This window comes from Myodes glareolus, chromosome 1 (assembly GCF_982192425.1).
Source record: "Myodes glareolus chromosome 1, mMyoGla1.1, whole genome shotgun sequence".
NCBI classification, from domain to species: domain Eukaryota; kingdom Metazoa; phylum Chordata; class Mammalia; order Rodentia; family Cricetidae; genus Myodes; species Myodes glareolus.
The window spans coordinates 113,094,852-113,113,578 of NC_142026.1; the positions used below are offsets into that span (position 1 = coordinate 113,094,852).

An 18,727-nucleotide genomic window follows, 5' to 3' on the forward strand; every position below is an offset into this window, starting at 1 on the left:
CTTTGGGGGACACACTAAAACATATCTAAACAGTATCAGCGACCTACTGCACAGTAGGGTTTTTTATAGCTAGACAGGACATTGTTCTGCCTTTAAGTTAGCCCAGCTTACTTTCAGTAGGGCTCCTTCATGTCAATAGACTTTACCCTTTTCCTCTAAATATTTTTGTTTCTGTCATATTTTTCTGTTTGGAGGTTACTTTTTTAAAAAATGCGTGCAGCATTTTTCTATGTTTAAATAAATCAAAATCAGACAACCTGTAATTTATTTGGTGCAGCGTAGTTGGCTTTGCAATATCAAATTTTCTGTTTCTTCATAGGAAATCAATCTGGGCACTGAGAAACCTATGTGGTTTATAGTCCACTTCAAACTCTGGGATAATCTAATAAGTCAAGCTATAAATCAAGATTGCCAATGGGAGGAAAGAGTCCTTTCCTTTCTATTTAACTTTTTAGGAAACAAAAACCAATCTGTTAGTTTCCAAGGTACTAGTCTACCTTACCAACCTTCCCTATAAATCCTGACCCTAAAAGTGGCTCGTTATTAGCTGTAGGTAGAAGAGACAGAGTTGGGGTCCAAATATAGATTAAAAACAAAGAAATGCAAATATTGTTTAAAATACAAACCTAGTAGGAGATTCTCGAAGGTGGATCCTCACACTGCCCTTTCTGCCGTGCTGGGCAGGAGCTGGCTGTGGTACAGGGGAGCCTAGTTCTCCTTGTGCAGGCTCAACTCTGACTCCCATTTCCGGCTGCTTGGGTTGAGGGCAGGAGACTGGTAAAGAGGGAAAGACTTAGGAGGTCAAGCAAGTCAAGGGGAAAACTTGTGTGACTAGGTGAAGAACCTTCTGGCACAAAGCCACACATGTCTGAAGACATCAGCTTTTGAAAGGTGATCTGACATTGCCAGACGGGAGCAACCTTGCCCCAGGAAATACACCTTGACTGGGAGGCCGGAGCAGGAGTTCATCCCAATCAGTTTCCTCTGAAGGTCCTTCCACACAGAGCAAGGGCACAGTTACACACGCCACTGACTGGTAGCAGTATGTGTAAGATGGGTATCAGGCAGTGAGGGAATGGACCTCCGTGGAGAAAGGAACCTGGAGAGCAGACTTCTTGAGATTTTTATGCTGGGAATCCTGCAGTTCACTAAGTGGCATGGGGTGTCAGATGATGCGCATAACCATTCCAATAGGATCTTCCAGAGAGCTACTCCCAAGGCCCTCCAGACTAGCCCTCCGAACTACGCAGCGGTTCTCTGGTTAAAAGCTGGAAGCAAGTTCACAAGACTCCCAGTTTGTTCTTCTGGGGTGCAGAGCCCTCAGCTCATGGGAGCCATTAAAGGGAGACCCAAGTGTGAGTAGTATCGATGTGAGGTCTCCCGTCTCTCCTGAAGGGCTCAGCAACTTTGCATCAGCATCTGTCACCTCTCTGAACAGGGAGCTCTGATTCCCCTGGGGAGGTGCTTACCCAGTGGACATTAAGCAGAAAGGCAGTAGGGTTGCTTAATTACTAAGGTAGTTACTGAGTTCATCTCATGAAAGGGGCCGTTTCTATGTCCTACTTTCTCGCCCATGTCATTAGCCTTGTATGTGGGTGAATTTGTTTGGGAAGTCCAACGACTTCTGCTTGTAATTCATCTTGCAGCACTACCATGAAGCTTCCTGTGAACTGAGACTCAATGCTGAGAAGCCACTCTGTGATGCACGAATCCACAGCTACCCAGCAGCCCCTGCACCACAGGCCTCCCGTGCGTCATGTTCTCAGACCTCCACACTTCTGAGTTGCTTAGCAGGAGCCCATGACAGACGCATCTGTGAGATGTCGAGACTGACAGTGGATTAACCACTGGCAACTCAACGAGTCGGAGAGAAAACACAGCACACAGAAATGGAAATGCCAGCGTTGCTGAGTCGATGCCACTGCATCGAGGCTGAAGAAATTCCGTTTCTTTGACATTTAACAGATTAGAAGCAAAGAAGTTAGAAACTGCTGCCCCACCCCAGTTTCACCTTGATTTTCATGCTATCCGTGTGCAGATGCTGTGTGCTCCGATTGGACAATGCTAAGTTTGGAACTCAAATTACCACACTGAAGTGGGCACACTCTATTACTGGTGAAAGGTAGATTAAGTCAATGAACACAGAGTCATAATCTTTTAATCTGAAACCCAGATCTTAAAGATGGAGCAGTCTTGAATGAAAACAAAGGTGTTACACCATTTCATTTCAGGAACATCGAAATGCCCTGGTCTAGGGTAGAACACTCCATCTTTCAAGTGGGCATTCATTTCTTTCACTTTGATTCCAGGGGGGCACACAGTAGGTCTTCAATCTGGACTCCTTTGAAAGCAGACAGAGGCTGCCAGTTGGCCAGTAGATAGCAGGTGCCACTCATGGGCCTCTACTTGGCTTCCCAGCAACAGAGAGGGCTTGTTACTAATCTCATCTCATTTAATTTTCAGAGCAACACGGAAAGGCTAACAGGAGGGGAAGCTTAAACGGAGCTATTCTAAGCACTTCGCAGATAATCAGTGGGTAGTAAGCGCCAGTAATATTTTTAGTACATTATTTCATAAGGAAAGAGCCGAAGCCGCTCAGCCGTCGGATAGCGTGGTCTGGGCAATCCAGTGAGTCTTTGCTGATCGCCATGAAGAAGCTCACGATCTCTTTTCAATCATGGGGCAGTGTATTCATTTGCAAGAAAAAGACTGAGGCGCAGTGAGCTAGATATGCTTGTGCTAACTGACTCTTTGTTGTTGCTATGTGTGTATGACATGTGTGCATCTTCTCACATGTGTATGTTCACATGCATGCTTACCGGTGGAGGCCAGAGGTGCCATCCTCTTCCTCTGCTACTCCCGGCTTTAATTTTCATTTGTTTAAAAAGTGACAGAGCTCTCACCGACGTATGCAAAGAAAGTGACCATAAGAAATGGCTGGGTGGGTGGCAGGAGCCCGAGTAAGGCCCCATACTCTTCAGTCCTAAGACATCTTTCTATCTGCAACTAAACTCAGAACATACTTACTCAACCAGACTGTCTGGCCAGCAAGTTTCTAGCCTGTCTCTACCTCCCTAGCACGGAGGTTGTAGCACCTGCACCCTGCTGTCCAGCTGATCCAAGCTCAGGCCTTCACGATTGCATGGCAAACACTTTACTGACTGAATCATCTCCCCAGCCCCATGGCCACAGGCTCTGAATCTCATACTCTCAGTCCGTGTGGTTTGTGGGAACCGACAGTTCGTGTCACAGCTTCCTGTCCCTCCCTTGCCACCTTCATTTAGTCATGAGGGATTAGCCTGAGAAGGGATAAAATGAAAATCACTTATAGGTTGGTTTGCTGGACAATTTTATATCAACTTGTCACAGACTAACGTCATCTGAGAGGAGAAAGCTTCAATTCAGAAAATGCCTCCAGTGTCCAGCCGTAGAGCATTTCCCTAATTAGTTATTAATGTGCAAGGGCCAAGGCCATTGTGGGTGGTGCTATCCATGGGCTCGTGGTCCTGAGTTTTATGAGAAAGCAGCCTGAGCAAGTCATGTTGAATAAGCCAGGAAGCAGCACCCCTCCATGGTCTCTGCATCAACTGCTACCTCCGGGTTCCAGCCCTGTTTGAGTTCCTGTCCTGACTCCTTTCAATGACGGGTGAGAATATGGAACTTTAAGCCAAATAAACCCTTCCCAACTTGTTATTTTTTTTTTTGTCATGGTGTTTCATCATAGTAATAGAAACCCTAAGATAGCTGGCTAGCAACTTCTGACTTGTGGAGTGGTAGCATTGAATAAAATGACCAGAGGATAATGCTAATCAATGAGAAAGTAATCAATCAGAGAGGTCCTCAGAAGAGGCATGGGAAATGACTAAGTCTCTAGAGCCACAAATTCAACGGGTGTCTAGAGTTGGCCTTAACCCAACAGAACGCCGGTTCTGTGCTCCCTGTGTTCAATACCACTGTGGTTCTACTCCTTGTTCACCTCGAGATTCACCACCACATGACTCGGCAGTGTTAGCTGTCTTGGTCTGAGCAAACTCTGTATCTTATCACCGAGAACCAGATGGTTCCACTTATCTGAATCCGAAGTCCACGGGGTTCCAGTCCTCAGCTAAGGATACGGAGAGCAGGCTGTCCTGGCTGGCATTGTGGCTCTACATCCGCAGGTGCACTTCAAAGTACAAAGGAGCCTCGTGGGGTGGGTGCTCAGCCCAGCTTGACAAAGGCTAGGTGGAGACCTCATGTTATCTCCTGAAAGCCTCTGAGTGAAGAGTCTACTGGAGGACAAGAGGATCCCATTTGTTCTAGCTCGGTGGGGTCTGATTAAGGAGTGCCTGCAGGGCACAGTCCTGGAGGAGGTACACCCAGCAAGACATCAAAGTAATGAAGGGACAGTAGGCACTCAGCCTTATCCACAGCTCTAATGCAGTAAAAGCAATCTAGTATTTCTCCTTAACCTCCTATGGTTCCTGGAAACAGCACACATGGTTTTGTACTTAAAGTGGCAAGGCGTGTTTGCTGAACTCTTATATAATTTTCTTTCTTGTTGGTTATTTTATTTTCCTAGGTCTAAAAAAAAAATCTTATATATGTAGCTCACATATATCTTTACCCTACTGTTTAAGTAGGGCTTCACAGTTGCTTTCTTTCTGGTTTACTTTGGACTATTTACTGGTCATCTCCAATTTGCTATTTTTCTAACTTATGAAATGACAGGAAGGAAAGATGGGTGGAAAGAGGGCAGCTGTCAACACACACCTTGTCAGGACCCACGAAGGGACCTGTCCTGCTGAAATGATCTTTCCGATTCCTGTTGATTCTGCTATGATTAGACTTTAGCTGTAAGTCCAGTTAACAAGGTATAGGATTTGTAGCCAGGCATATTGGTTGCAGCCTTCAATCTTTCTGCCTTTAACTCGCCTGGTTAACCCCTTCCAGAACAGTTAGAGGAAAATGACTCAAACCACTAAGGCAATCTCAAGTTCAGCAGGATTGCTTGTAAAGTCAAACATACCCTTTCCATATAAACCAGAAACTGACTCCTAATCTGACCCAGGAGTAATAAAAACTATGTTTGTGGAGAGAGAGAGAGAGAGAGAGAAAGAGAGAGAGAGAGAGAGAGAGAGAGAGAGAGAGAGAGAGAGAGAAGCAGTAGCAGCAGCAGCCCTGCTTGAAGCTAGAAATAACCCATACATTCTTCACTTAGTGAATGTCAGCAGTCAGCACTCCGCACTCTGAGGTACAGTGCAGCGGACTGCTGCTGAGGAGAGAAAAGGAAGAATTGCTGATGTACACGCTGCCATGGGTGAAGCTTCCAGATGTGCTACAGAACTGAAACATATACTCATATATAAACATGTATATGATTTCCATGTCATATTTGAGCCAAGAAAGCTGAGCAATGGTTGTCAGAGGTGAGCACAGAGGACCATGAAAGAATGTGTTTGAGCCTCAGAACTACCCCACATCTGGATTATGGTGGTCAGTACCCTCAGCACTATACACAACTCACAGGATGCGCTTGAAGTCAGGGAATCACACTGTATACACATTGTACCTTGGTATAGAAATGTTTTCAGGGTAAAGGTTTAGGAATCAGACTGCATTCAAACCTTGGCTTCTTGTCATTTTGGTCAGGACCACAAGATACTTAATTTTTCTGAGTTTCATTTTCTTGATTTGTAAAACAGAGTTAATAAGTGTAGAGGCTGCTGGGGGAAAGAGAATAAAATAATGTACCCAATTGTTTGCTATAATGCCAAGAACTCCATAAATGGTAGTTATTACTGTCTTCATTCCTCATTAAAGAGTAAGGGGATTGTTTGGGGAAGAGATTTCGAAACAGAGTTGTACGGTTTCTCTTTTAAATGGTAAATACGAGTTTTATTAGGGAGTTTATGAAGAATACTGGAGCCTTATAAAAATGAAGACATATCTTTTACTTCCTCAGCAAAATTTAATCCCCTTTATGAATTCTTCTCCAATCTTCCTCTAAATATTGATGAATGGCTTCATAGTCATTTGTTTACCCTTCTGGAGTAAGTAAAGGCCATGATGAATGAACTTGAGTTCCTGGAAAATAGAGGAAAACATGAACAGATAGATAAATAGCAAGCAGACGCAACGCTCCAGCTCCTCTGGTAGCTTCTATTCATCTGGCCATGGAACAGCTGTTTGCACCCAGTACTGATGGTCTGGGGAGCTGGTGTCACCTACAGGGGCAGGAAGATGTCATCCTCAGAGAGCTTGGGTACCACATTCTGTGAAGATCACCAAGTCAGCTTCCTGTGCTTCCCTCCCACCGAAATTTGAATGGTATGTCTCTGCTTGCTGGTCATTTAGGAAAATCACTCCTACTTACCCCACCATGAATACTCAGAGTCTCTGACATTGCATTTTATCTTCTTTTTAAAAAACTATTGACTGATTGATTTTTATAGTACTGAGGGTTGGACCTAAAGCCTTGTGTTTACAAGTTAAGCTACATCTCCAGCCCCTAACTGTTTATTGTGAAATGATAGCTCAGAAATTTTCAGAGAAGAGACAGATGGCCCAGTGCTTCCTTCAGCCAGTTGCCTTTAACTATAAAATTTCATACAATTCTCATTTATCAAGACCAAGAAACAAATATTAGTATACTATCATTACCTGGAAGATAGGCCATATTCAGATTTGAAGACACAATCCTTAACCATTAACTGAAACTCTTTTCAGTCCCTAACCTTCCAGTGCTTTCTGAAGTCAGAAACAGTTTCTGTCTCTTAAGATTTGAAGCCCAGAATCGAGCTATGGCTTGAATGTATCCCCCCAAAGTCCTTGAGCAGAAAATTTTATGTTAATGGTGCATTCCCCCATTGGTCCATGTTCTTCTGATAATCTTTTTCTTCCTAAACATCGCTTAATTTCTACCCAGACTGCCTACGAATTGTTTGTGACTTGAACTCGTGCCCAGTAGGCCAGCTCTTGGCCAGGCTCTCGCTCTCTTACACAGTGTGTTACTGTTAACGTCCTAACACTGAGCCAAACATGATGGTGCATGCCTGTTACCCCTGCACTCAGTTAAGGTGGGAGCATGCTAGCCTGGGCTACATAGTGACACCTAGTCTGAAAACTATAAATAAAATGTCAGCATGGCATCACACCTGAACGCCGCACTTTGATTCTGCATCTGGAATGCTTGGAGATCGTTAGCTGGCCCCTGGTCTTTCTGTTCACAGGGCACGTTACTGCCTCTTTTCCCATCATTCTCTGTAACAGTGCCACACCTTCACATTCTCGATCTCTCTATCCAAACTATACAGTCACTGTATTCCTTTAAATAGTCAGGTTAGTGTATAAGGATCAAGCTGAGGCGAGCAACAATGATGCTGCTCTTCCACTATTCACACCTATGTAGTGCCCTCTCTTCAATAGACTACATAATCAACACGGTACTCTCTAGGTGCTAACGGGTGGCTCTCAAAACAGGATATAAGAGAAACTGCAACATCTGCCTGGGCAACTTAAGACTACTGTCCTATAGGAACGAAGCTACGGGGTCATGAGATCACATAAGTTATTCTGAATTGAAAACTTTTTGTTCGTTTATTTGTTTTAGTCTTGTTTGGGGTGGGGGAGTTTGGGAGACAGAGTCCCACTGTGTAGCATTGGTTGGCCTGAAACTCATTATGTAGACCAGACCGATTTCAGACTCACAGAGATTCGCCTGACTGACTCCTACCTGCTGAGAATAAAGGTGTGTGCCACCATGAGCGGTTTCATGTCATCCACTCTGTGGAAGAGACCATGACAGAAGAAGGGAGAACTCTGCGCATCAGTACACATCAGTATACAAGCCAAGTGACAGATTCACCTTTAAAGTGGAACCCAAGCAAATCCCTGTGACGTAAGCAGTGTTATAAGACTCAATGATATAAACATAACCAAGTGTCCCCTGCATTCCTGGCCCAAAGGAAAAGAAATCAGTTGTAAGTACTTATTGGTGCTTTAATTTGCATCAAGACCATTTATTATGCAGTCATAGATAATTGACATATAATGGATTTGATAGAAGCAGACCGGAGGCCAGGCGACCAGTTGGGAGGTCACAGATAGCCAGGCAAGTGCTGACAAGGGCCTGAATGGCTGTGAGATACAGATGGGGGGCAAAGAAGGCTCCTAGAGATATTTAGGAAGAGAAATCTGCATGAAGCCGAGAGGATGTGGGTGTTCTAGGCGCACGCAATTATTCTCAACTTTCTAGCTTTGCTGGCCAGATGCCAAAAATTAAAATAGAAAAAGCAGTGGGATGATTCCCTTGGAAGAGGCTGATGTGAAGAATTATGACTTTGAACTTGAGGCACACTGAGGTTTCTAGTGGACGCACTGCTAGAGACCATTGCTGCCACCCCTAGGACGCAGTGCCCACACAGCTCCCTGGACTATTCCATCATATCTGACGCAACTAACTGCATCTTACATCTGCAGAGTTTTCGCTTCCTTGGATCAAGACTTTGGGTTGTCCTGGAGCTCTCACAGTTTCTCCTCGTTATTGCAGTCTTTGCCCAGCCAGTGCCAAGGCTCCATCAACCTCTACCCGCTGCGCTCCCAGTGCTCTGCAGCAGGCTCCAGGGTCTAAGATTTATCTCCTACTAGTTGATAGAATGAGGTTTTATTATGAAAGTTTGATAATTGACATAATATCTTTTACAGCGACGTATTCAAATTTCTAGTTGAGATAACATGTTCTAATTAATTATTTTCTGTGATTGTTGCAATGCCATATGTTTGCATATAAACACAGACACACAGGTACACACATGCATACATATCAGAAACATAGACAACTGTGGGGTATAGGGTTCTCAAGAGCCCATGGTAGCCGTATCGTGAGTTAGTCATCAGAACTGTCCTCAAATAAATATTCTTAGTGTTCCCCTGGACAGTAAGAACATGTGCAACTTATGTCTGGCAGTCATAAAAGCTAGCACATCCTTTACCAAGTTTTCTTTCCCTTCCTTTTGATTTTGGGGTCCTGCAGAGCTCGCTGCCAATATGTATGAAGTACAAACACAGGATAAGAATGAATGCTCACTGTATAAGGGCAAAGAACTTAGAAAAAGCAATACTTTCACCCAGCTTCTCCTGCTGGATACAGTTACAATAATATTCCAGCTAATTAAGAATAGATCCCCTAAAGTTTTTAGGCCCCTGGTATCAGGTAAGTAATATCTGAGCGCAAATGATTTTATATACTGAGCTAAACAAGCCCCCTTGCCTTTCTGGGTTATAAATTACAATTTGAGGAAAGTAACTGAAGGTGTCTGCCTCCGGTTTTCATTTTTAAAAATGGAGATCAATAGTTGGCCTAGAACTAGATTTTCATTTTCAGTTTTAAAACTTGAACCATATTTAGAGTATACTTTAAACCTCTTCTGAGCATCCTTTGGGCTACCAGTGGCTATAAAATGTTCAGAAAATGATCTAAGTTCAAGATTGCTTGAAAGGATTAGTAAAGCATATGTTTTCTTGTGGTAGTAGAAGCAAAGTATAAAAAGGGTACAATGAACTTTATTATATCTCTTTTATCATTTCTTATTAATCTAGTCAACTTTTATAGTATTGGCATAGGAAAATGTCAGAATTCCATTAATTCAAAGTAAAATGGGTTTTCTAAGAGTTATGCATGTACTACATAAGTTTATATGCCTGTGTGCATGTGTGTTTGTATGTGTGTCTGTGTGCGTGTCTGTGTGTGTCTGTGTGAATCTGTGTGTGTATGCATGTGTGTGTCTGTGTGAATCTGTGTGTGTATGCATGTGTGTGTCTGTGTGCATGTCTGTGTGTGTCTGTGTGTGAATCTGTGTGTGTATGCATGTCTGTGTGCATCTGTGTGTGTCTGTATGCATGTCTGTGTGTGTGTGTGCGTGTCTGTGTGTGTGTGTACACTAAGAGGGAAAGAAAGAGAGGATAGACAGGGTGTCACTGTATAATCTAGACTACCCTCAACTCATATGCCTGCATCTACTGCTGAGGGAGAGGATTCCAACCTTGAGTCACCAGGCCTATTGCATACTCTTAGATGAAGGCCTTGTGCAAACTTCTCAAGCACTTCAACACTGCACCTACTGACACAAGGGAATTACACCTGAGGACAAACATGGCAAATGATAGAACGGTCAAGGGAATGAAATCTTCCCAAGGTACTGTGGGTGTCTTCTGGGTCTATATCATTCTCATTAGCTGCATTTTTCTGGAAAAACTGAAAGATCCTTGGAAATGTTCGGCACTCTGAAGAGCAGATGAGGTAGCCCTTGCTGGTTCAGGCTGCTTGCTATATTTGGCTTTTCTGTTGTTGTGGTAGTATTTGGAGACCAAAGCAACTTGAGGAAGGAAAAGGTTACTTGGCTTACACTTGCATATCACAGTCCACCAGGGAGTGAAGCCATGGCAGGTCCTCAAGGCAGGAGCTTGAAGCAGAAAGCAAAGAGGGAGGCTGCTGACTGACTTGGTCTCCGTGACTTTCTTGGTATGATTTTTTTTATATGAACCATTGACTCAGTGGTTCCAGGGCCCACAGTGGACCCGGCACTTCAATCACTAATCAAGAAAATGCTCTACAGACCTGGCTGGATAGTGACAGCTTTTCAACTGAGACTCCATCCTCCCAGGTGACTCTAGTTGATGAAAACTAACAAACACTGTTATGAGAAAACAGACACACTTAAGCAGAGGATACCCACTTCTCAAAGTTCTGTGGCTGGATGGAAGTCCAAAGCCAGGGTGCTGGCAGGGGCAGGTTCTGGTGACTGATTCCTTTCTGGCTTCTAAACAACTGTCTTCAAACTGTGTGCACAAATAGTCTTTCTTGGATGTGGAGAAAGAAAATCCCTCTTTCTCTTTACACTAACAGGTCCAACCACGAAAGCAACATCCTATGTCCTAACCTAAGCCCGCACACCTTCAAAGGTTCCATCTCCACACACCATCACATTTTAGAAGGAAACACAAATATTTAACCTCTAACTACATGATAATTTTTTTGAAAGTTATAAATCAACACAGGTACTGTTGGGCAAAGAATTTAACATGTAAGTAACCGAGGTTTAAAAATTTTTTTTGAAGAACAAAAGTTACTATTTTTTGATCCATGTTGTTGGCTTGCTCATAATGATACAGATCGGTCAGGTACGTGAACAGCTCTGCCCTGAACCTGTTAAGTAAGTATGATAATAAAAGGTCCTGGGACAATAGCTTTCTAACAGCAGAGATTAGATCAAGTGAACTATACACGAAGGTGCCTGATTAGAGCAATCTCACCATGCACATGTCTTAATCCCTCATCTCTTTTCTTACTACATAATAACATGTTGCCTTAAACTCTATATAACACAAAAGCTGTCATCAAATAGCATGGTGAGATGACTGGTTTTAATCTAAACAACACACACAATTACTTATTACTTATGTATTGCTGATGTCACGGTAATATATCATTCTACACCTGGTTCTTGGTGCAATGTGTGAGATCCTTGATTTTCAGGTTAAGCAAGTCACTTGTTCATCGAAGCATAGAAGGATGAGCACGCGTCCCACCTAACGGCTGTTGCAGGCAAGTAAACATACAGTCAGAGTGCAGCTGACAACTGCTCTGAGAAGAGTAAGTGTGGGAGCGACAGACACGTTCGGAGGTGGCTGACCCTGTATGGGCATTTAAAGGAGGGCTTCCTGGAGGAGGCACTATTCATACAAGTAGGTGCCAGCCCAGTAAAGAAATGGGGAAAGAGGAGTGGTGTTCAAGAGAAAGGTTAGTGTGCCAAGCAAAGAAAGCAAACTTAGAAATGGTGGCTGGAAGGACAAAGTCCAACACTCTCAGGCAGTGGGTCTCATCCTTCCTAATTCTGGGACCCTGTAATACAGTTCCTCGTGTTGTGGTGACCCCCAAATACAAAATCATTTTTATTGCTGCTTCATAATTGTAATTTTGTTATTTTATGAATCCTAATATAAATATCTGATATGTGACCCTCCAACAGGATCATGACTCACAGGTTAAGAACCGTCGCACTAAGGGAAGAACATTACTTGTCTATGCCAAGAGCACAGCCTAGAAGAAGCAGGGTTAAGAAATGAAGCTTCAGGAATCCAGATTAAGTTGTAAGCATATATTTGGTTTCCAACGTATGTAGGGTACAACCGGAATCATCCAATACTTTGTTTTTGTTTTTTTTAAATATTACTTGGACCTCAAGAGTAAAAATAATGGACACAGAGATCAAAGGGGAGATGGGAGTGATTGCTCAGATGATGTAAAAATTCAACTCTACATAAGGAATACATCTAGTAAATTCACTTTATACCACACTGACTTTTATGGTACTATTATATACTTGAAAATTGTTGAGTCATTTTAAGTGATTTTTTTACCATTAACAATGTGAAGATCCACATGGTGCCTTGGCTTAGCACTCAATAATATATATGCATTTCAAAATGCCATGTTGTACACATATAGATATACTATTTTGACAGCTAAAATAGTTTGCGAATACTTCCGTGCAGCCTCTATATTTTCCATCTTAAAATGCACCAATGCCATTAATAATATTCTTACTGGCATTTGGGAACTCAGTGTGATATTCTTTGGGTTTTGTTTTTGTTTAACACAATTTCACTGAAATGTTGGAGCAATTATCAATCAGCTTTATCCCCTGCATCTTAAACTAATGTAAGCCATTTGAAATTTTATTGAATTATCATGAATTGTTGGTATTAAAAGTCTTCTTCAATGAACAAATACTTATTGAATGTTACTGTTGTGGAATATTATTTTAAGATATGATACTTTTGGTTATGCTGCATTTGTTTAACTTTGTGAAGCTATGATTCTTTGCCTGTCTAAAATACTTGTTGATCTAATAAAGAGCTGAACAGCCAATAGAGGAGCAGAAGAAAGGTTAGGTGGGGTTGGCAGGCAGAAAGACTAATAGAAGGAGAGATCCAGAAGGAAGAAGGAGTAAGAGAGAACAAGGAGAGGAGGACATCAGGGGCCAGTCACCCAGCTACTTAGCCAGCCACGGAATAAGAGCGAATGTAAGATACACAGATATAAGGAAAGAAAATAGCCCAGAGGGAAAAGGTAGTAAGGATAATTTAAGAAAAGCTGGCTAGAAACAAGCCAAGCTAAGGCCAGGTATTCGTAAGTAAGAAAAAGCCTTCATGTGCGATTTATTTGGGAGCTGGGTGGTGGCCCCCCAAGAACAAAGAGCCAATGAGTTAAGAGTACGAAGAAGAGTAAAAGCAAGCAACAAGAGTCTACTGTATACCACACTGCCATAGTATCAGAGAAGTGAAGAAATAATGCAGACTTTGTAACTTATTTTCTAAAAAGATAGAGCCCAGAAAACATTAAAACAAAAAAGATCAGCATAAGTATGACAAATATGTAAGACACTGGCACAAATGTCCATGGAGTCAAGTGACAGGTTAAACATCTCTAAGATGGCATGTGGCTGGCAGGGACACCTACCCCCCTCAGAGGTGGTTACCCTTCACTTCTGAGCAAAGGTTTCCAAAATGAAGTCCAATTGTGAGAAAAGACACTACTATACATTGGGGACTGTGTTATGAAATAATATTCTTCAAAACTCTCAGTCATGAAAAGCAAGGATGAACTGAGGAACTGTCTGACCACAGGCGACCAAGGAAGCATCGTGACGAAGTGATGCAGGATGGTACTGTGCCCACGGGTCTGGAACTGAAAAGGGATATTGTAGGAAAATCTGGCCATAGCCAAATAAAACCTGAGGTTTAGCCCATGCACAGTGATCTAATGCTTAAGTGCCAAGGTGACTTTTGCTCGAGGGACCGCAGAAGTTCTTAGGTACAGAAGGGAGACATGGCTTCGACAGCAGTGAGCCACCCCACCCCACTCTCTCCAACTCACTGAGCCAGCAGTGAGAACACTAGCGGAGAGGGAGGACTGGGCATGTCTGAGGCTAGGGAAGAAGGGTGAACTACTCACCCCAGAGAGTGGGAGGATGTCAGGAATTTACAATGAGGCCAGTCGGGGCAGCTTTCCTCTCCGGCCCCATTCAGGCCTCTAGGTTAAAACATCAGGCAGCTGAATACCGAGGGCTATGGCATAACCACAATAAATCCATTTTTATAAACCAGTTTGAATCTCATTTGAGTCAGCAGCCATGGTAGAACATTCCTAGCAGTAATTAGAGGACTCGTAGTATATGCTCAGTGCCATGCCAAGCTCTCTACTCTCATTTAATCTACACCACCTACAACAGGGCCTGCATGTCATTACTATTACCATTTTATAGATTAAGAAACTGAAGCTAAGGTTACGTGTCTTTGCACAAACTTGTATATCTAATATCTAATATGTTCTTCAGTCAGCATACAGTCTAAGGAAAAACTTGGCGGTTAGAATTAGGGCAAACAGTGGAGCTCATGCCCATACTTGGCTTTGGCAGTCCTAGACAGGCAAGGAACAACTTTCATTTACACTACCTGAAAAATTCACATTTGTCATCAGATTGGTAGTGCTGATGATTCGGTGAGAATATGCCAATCATTTGTACTCTGGTGTAAATGGCTGTTACTGCATGGCAGGATGACCCTGTGATATGGGAATGGCTAAAGCGACCATTATGACTTCACTTCCACACTGACTTTGTGAACATTCCCTTTTCAAGGATATTTGGGGAAAAAGCTCTTGGCCTCACTGATAACCAGCAATGATGCCGGAATGTTCCTACAATAGTGGACCATCTTCTCAAACAGGTATAGCAGCTCAGTGTGCTGCCTGCACAAGCAAAATTGCCAGGGGAGGCTAGTCATTTTTAAAGGATGACGCTTACCCTCCAATCAGCAGGGACACTTGACTCTACCTGACCTGCTGGGGGTTGCACTAGCCACGTGGTCAATGAGTTCCCCAAGCCTAGTTCTTCCGCCCTCTCTCGTCACCACTTACACTAGATGCTCCATGCATGTCCTTGGTAGCTGACTCTCACTGCAGGGATGTCTTCAGATGGACGTCAGTGTATCAGTGCTCTAGCTTGGGCACCACAGGGATGTGAGAATCTATGCCCCCTTTGGGAAAGAAAGGAAGGCCCTGGTACCCTGAAGAAAGTAAAATATATTCTAGAGATTAAAAAGAACCTTCTGAAGTTTCTTTCTTCAATTCAGAACTGCTTTCCCAGAGCAGGCTTTTTTTGCAAACCCCAGGAGTGCTCACTCTAGTTTATCTCGCTTTACTCACTGGTCAAGGAGTTCTGGCAACAGCCAGGTTCTTGACCAGTTTTTGCCAAGCCTTAAGGCGCTATTCAGGGTGCTGGGAACATGCATTCTCCACACTGGGGAAATCACATCCATTAACATAGCTAGATTAACCAGGAGGACAGGTGAGGTAGCCTGTGCCTTTGTGCCAAGCTGGCAGCCTAGGCTGATGCTCCCGTACTAGCAGGCCCTCTCTGGCTACAGTCCTGATGCCATGTCAAACTGGCTGGAGCTGCTTGCTGCCTTTGCGGTTTCTCAGCCCTAAATGCTGAAGTTCTCAGTAGGCCAATTCCGAAGGAATATGAAGTCAGGTGGAGAAGAGAGAGACTGTCAGCTCCTCAGTCCTTCTCTGGGGGATGAACAAGCTAAAGTCACATAGCACCTTAACAACCCTCTCAGAAGCCACCAAAGACCAGAATAGCCAGCTAGACCAGAGTGAAGTTTTCTCTGACTGAAAACTTCTAGATTCTTCTGGACAAACTCCATTTCATTTCTTCAAAGAGGAAGCCTTTCCTGGCATTCATGCTTCACCTCCACTCTGGTCTTTCTCAGCAAACCCAACTCACCCAGGGAAGCTGCTAGCTAATTTTGTTTACGCAGTGGACTAGCCCTCACTAGGAAATATCCCAAAGACTCAGTCCGATGGTCCAAGATTCCAATATTTTAGTATTGAGGAGCATCAGCCCTTTAAAGGTACCTTCTATCAGGAAAGGCAATGGCTAGGGCGAGGAAGCCACTGGTGGATAAAATAGACCTGCAATGAACCACTTGCATGCAATATTCTACAACTTCACCTGCTCCTCATTGCCCCGCTGACCTGGGCAATAGAAAAAATCACACAAGGAGAAAATGAGATCCATAAATATGGTGAAGTGCCTAGACGGTCCTGATCCAATTACAGCCTTACTGATTAGGGTAGAAAGACACCATTTTGCCTTGGGAGACTCGAAACCCCATCCAGAGAGGACAACTAGACCACTGACCTTTGACTCTCCACATGCTGGTACAAGGGCAAAGCACCGACGCTTCTCCAGTGTGGGTGTGCTTCCAGCAGTAGCTTAATGTGTGGGAGAGATCCATCTGCGCCGCTGCAGTGAGGAGCATTGCTGCCTTGGGCTGCGTATGCCAAGAGCCAAAGTCAAGGTCACCCCAAAGTCCTAAGCATGAACTCAAGAGAGAACGATAAAAAAAAAGTCGTCCCCTTTGACAATGGAAACCCTTCATGAAATCTGAAGGAATTTTCCATGAGGAAACTATTGTAAGCTCTGCCCAGCTCTAGAGGAGAGGATGTCCTGCAAGCACCTTCAAATCTCAGATGTTGTGAAGAACTTCACAGAGCCACAGGCCTGACCTCAAGCAATTTCCTTCTTATTCCTTTAGTTTTATGATGTCGCTGGAACACTGCTGAAGACTGGCCATTTTATAAAGCTTCAGTTGTAGCACTTTCTATTTCTATGACCATGAACACAGCCTCTTATTCAGTGAACAATGAGCTTCTTAACTACTTGCTCAGCACTCTCTGTGTTGGAGAGTTGGCATTTAAGTACCTGGATGTCGGCAGCAAACCACGCAGATCTGAGTTCTGACCATATTACTTCACTGCTGGTGATCAAGTCGGGCCTGAGTTTCCTCATCTGAAAACCAGGTGCTAGAACAGTAATGACCTCAAAGGGGGATTACGTGCAAACGAACATTAGTATCTTCGGGAAATTTGAAAGGTAGATGCTATAAGCTGTCTACCTTCTCTAGGAGACACTGCCAGAAGCAGCCCTTGCTGAAAACAAGCGGCCACAAGGACTTCATGACTAAAATTAAATATTTAACTTAAGAATCATATTTGTCATTCTTCAGCAAACAATTTAAAAACATCAAAAAATAAACATTTTTGCTCAGAATTGGGAGGAACAAGGTAGCTTGAAAAAGTAAATCTTCTGTCTGCTCATATGCTCCTGCATTATTCAGCCTCTCAGGCCACATCATGGTCCCCATCATGGTTCTGTATTCTCAGCTGAGTTTTAGGGTGTCTGAATTTCAAAGCAGACCATTTTCTTCCAGTGTCCTTGCTACTACTACCTGTGTCCCACTGGACAATGTATTCTCCACGAGTGCCGGTACGGATCGAACCCATGACGATTACAATTGTGCGGAGATGCTATCTTTAATCTGTGTATTACCTCTCAATTGTCTATTCATTGTATCTCAGGAGTAGCTGAAACAAACAAAAGTCACTTGGAATGAAAAGGACATTTGCATGGCTTTAGGCTTCACTTCTTCAAAGGTGGTTGGAGAGGTGGGGAGTTGGTTGTACTGACGAAGGTTGATATTCTCAGCAAGGATATTTCCAGAAGGCCTGAACTGTCTAACTTTACCATTCCTTTCTTTCCCCAAGGCTTTTTCATTGGGCCTGGCTATCAACAGAATAAACAGATGTATGAAAAGACAGGAGTATCTTTCAGAAGGAAAGGACATAGGTCTAACACAAAAAAAAAGAAAGAAAGAAAAAGAAAAAACAAAACTAATGAGTTTGAACAGCTCCACTTTGAGCTATAGGCGTGTGACCTGGAATCAGAGATGTAGCCTCTCTAGACCAAAGCTCTACAAGGGAAAAGGTCTGTAGGACCGCCATAAGTCCTACGAACGACTGGGAGACTACATCACAAGTGCAGTGTGGGCAAACACTTGAAAAACTGAAGTACTTGCCATTCTGAAACCTCAACTCAGCTCACTCAGCGCAGGCGCTACTGCAGACCTCGGGGCTCCGAACTGAGGCACAGACAAGCTGACAGCTGGGCTCCAACCACTGTATCCCAGTGGGTGGCTCTGAAAGCCAGCAAGTGCCCAGCGAGGCCTATTATGCAGAGCTCCGTGAAGTATTACTAGCAATGCGGGAAGAGGCAGCAGCAAATGCAGAATGATAAAACTGAATATTTAAGAGGACAGAATTCTCATCGAGAGTAACATTACTCTTCCGGAAGAGAGGCAGTGGTTTAGCTACACTGAGATGCCTTTAAAGAACTGACCTTTAAGGATTAGTGGCTTGAATTTTTTTTTTATTTTCAATTGCCTCTGTGATCAGTCTACAAGCTAGCTGAAACTAGTTTTCAAAGAGCCAATAAAATTTCTTATGTCAGCATGGAAAAATTAATTACTCATAATAACTGTTCAGGACATTGTGTATACAGCAAATGGAATGGCGTGTTTTCTTAGTGCAATGTCAAAGTCCTGTTATTACAATAATCTGATATCTGGGGCACTTGCTTCTATATTATGAGTGCAGTTAACATCTAAATACCTGGACCTGGGAAAGAAATAAAGAAGAGACAAAAATTCAGAACAAAGTAATGAATGGGTTTTATATTTAAACGTACAGACATCCCAAGGGGCAGATGGAATATGAGGTCAATGTACTTGTTCATTTTAAACATACAAACAAGTTCAAAGCTATTTCCAATGAAAATTGAGT

The 18,727-nt window shown here is 43.3% G+C and overlaps 1 long non-coding RNA gene across 1 annotated transcript; it reads right to left on the reverse strand.

The window, feature by feature from the left end:
* Positions 1 to 5,849: 5,849 nt before the first annotated feature.
* LOC125394428 (uncharacterized) lies at positions 5,850 to 16,758 on the reverse strand. The gene is made up of 2 exons (XR_015001745.2): positions 16,248 to 16,758; positions 5,850 to 6,066 (listed from the first exon to the last, which is right to left on the reverse strand). It is a non-coding gene; the product is annotated as an uncharacterized LOC125394428 (long non-coding RNA).
* Positions 16,759 to 18,727: the final 1,969 nt, after the last annotated feature.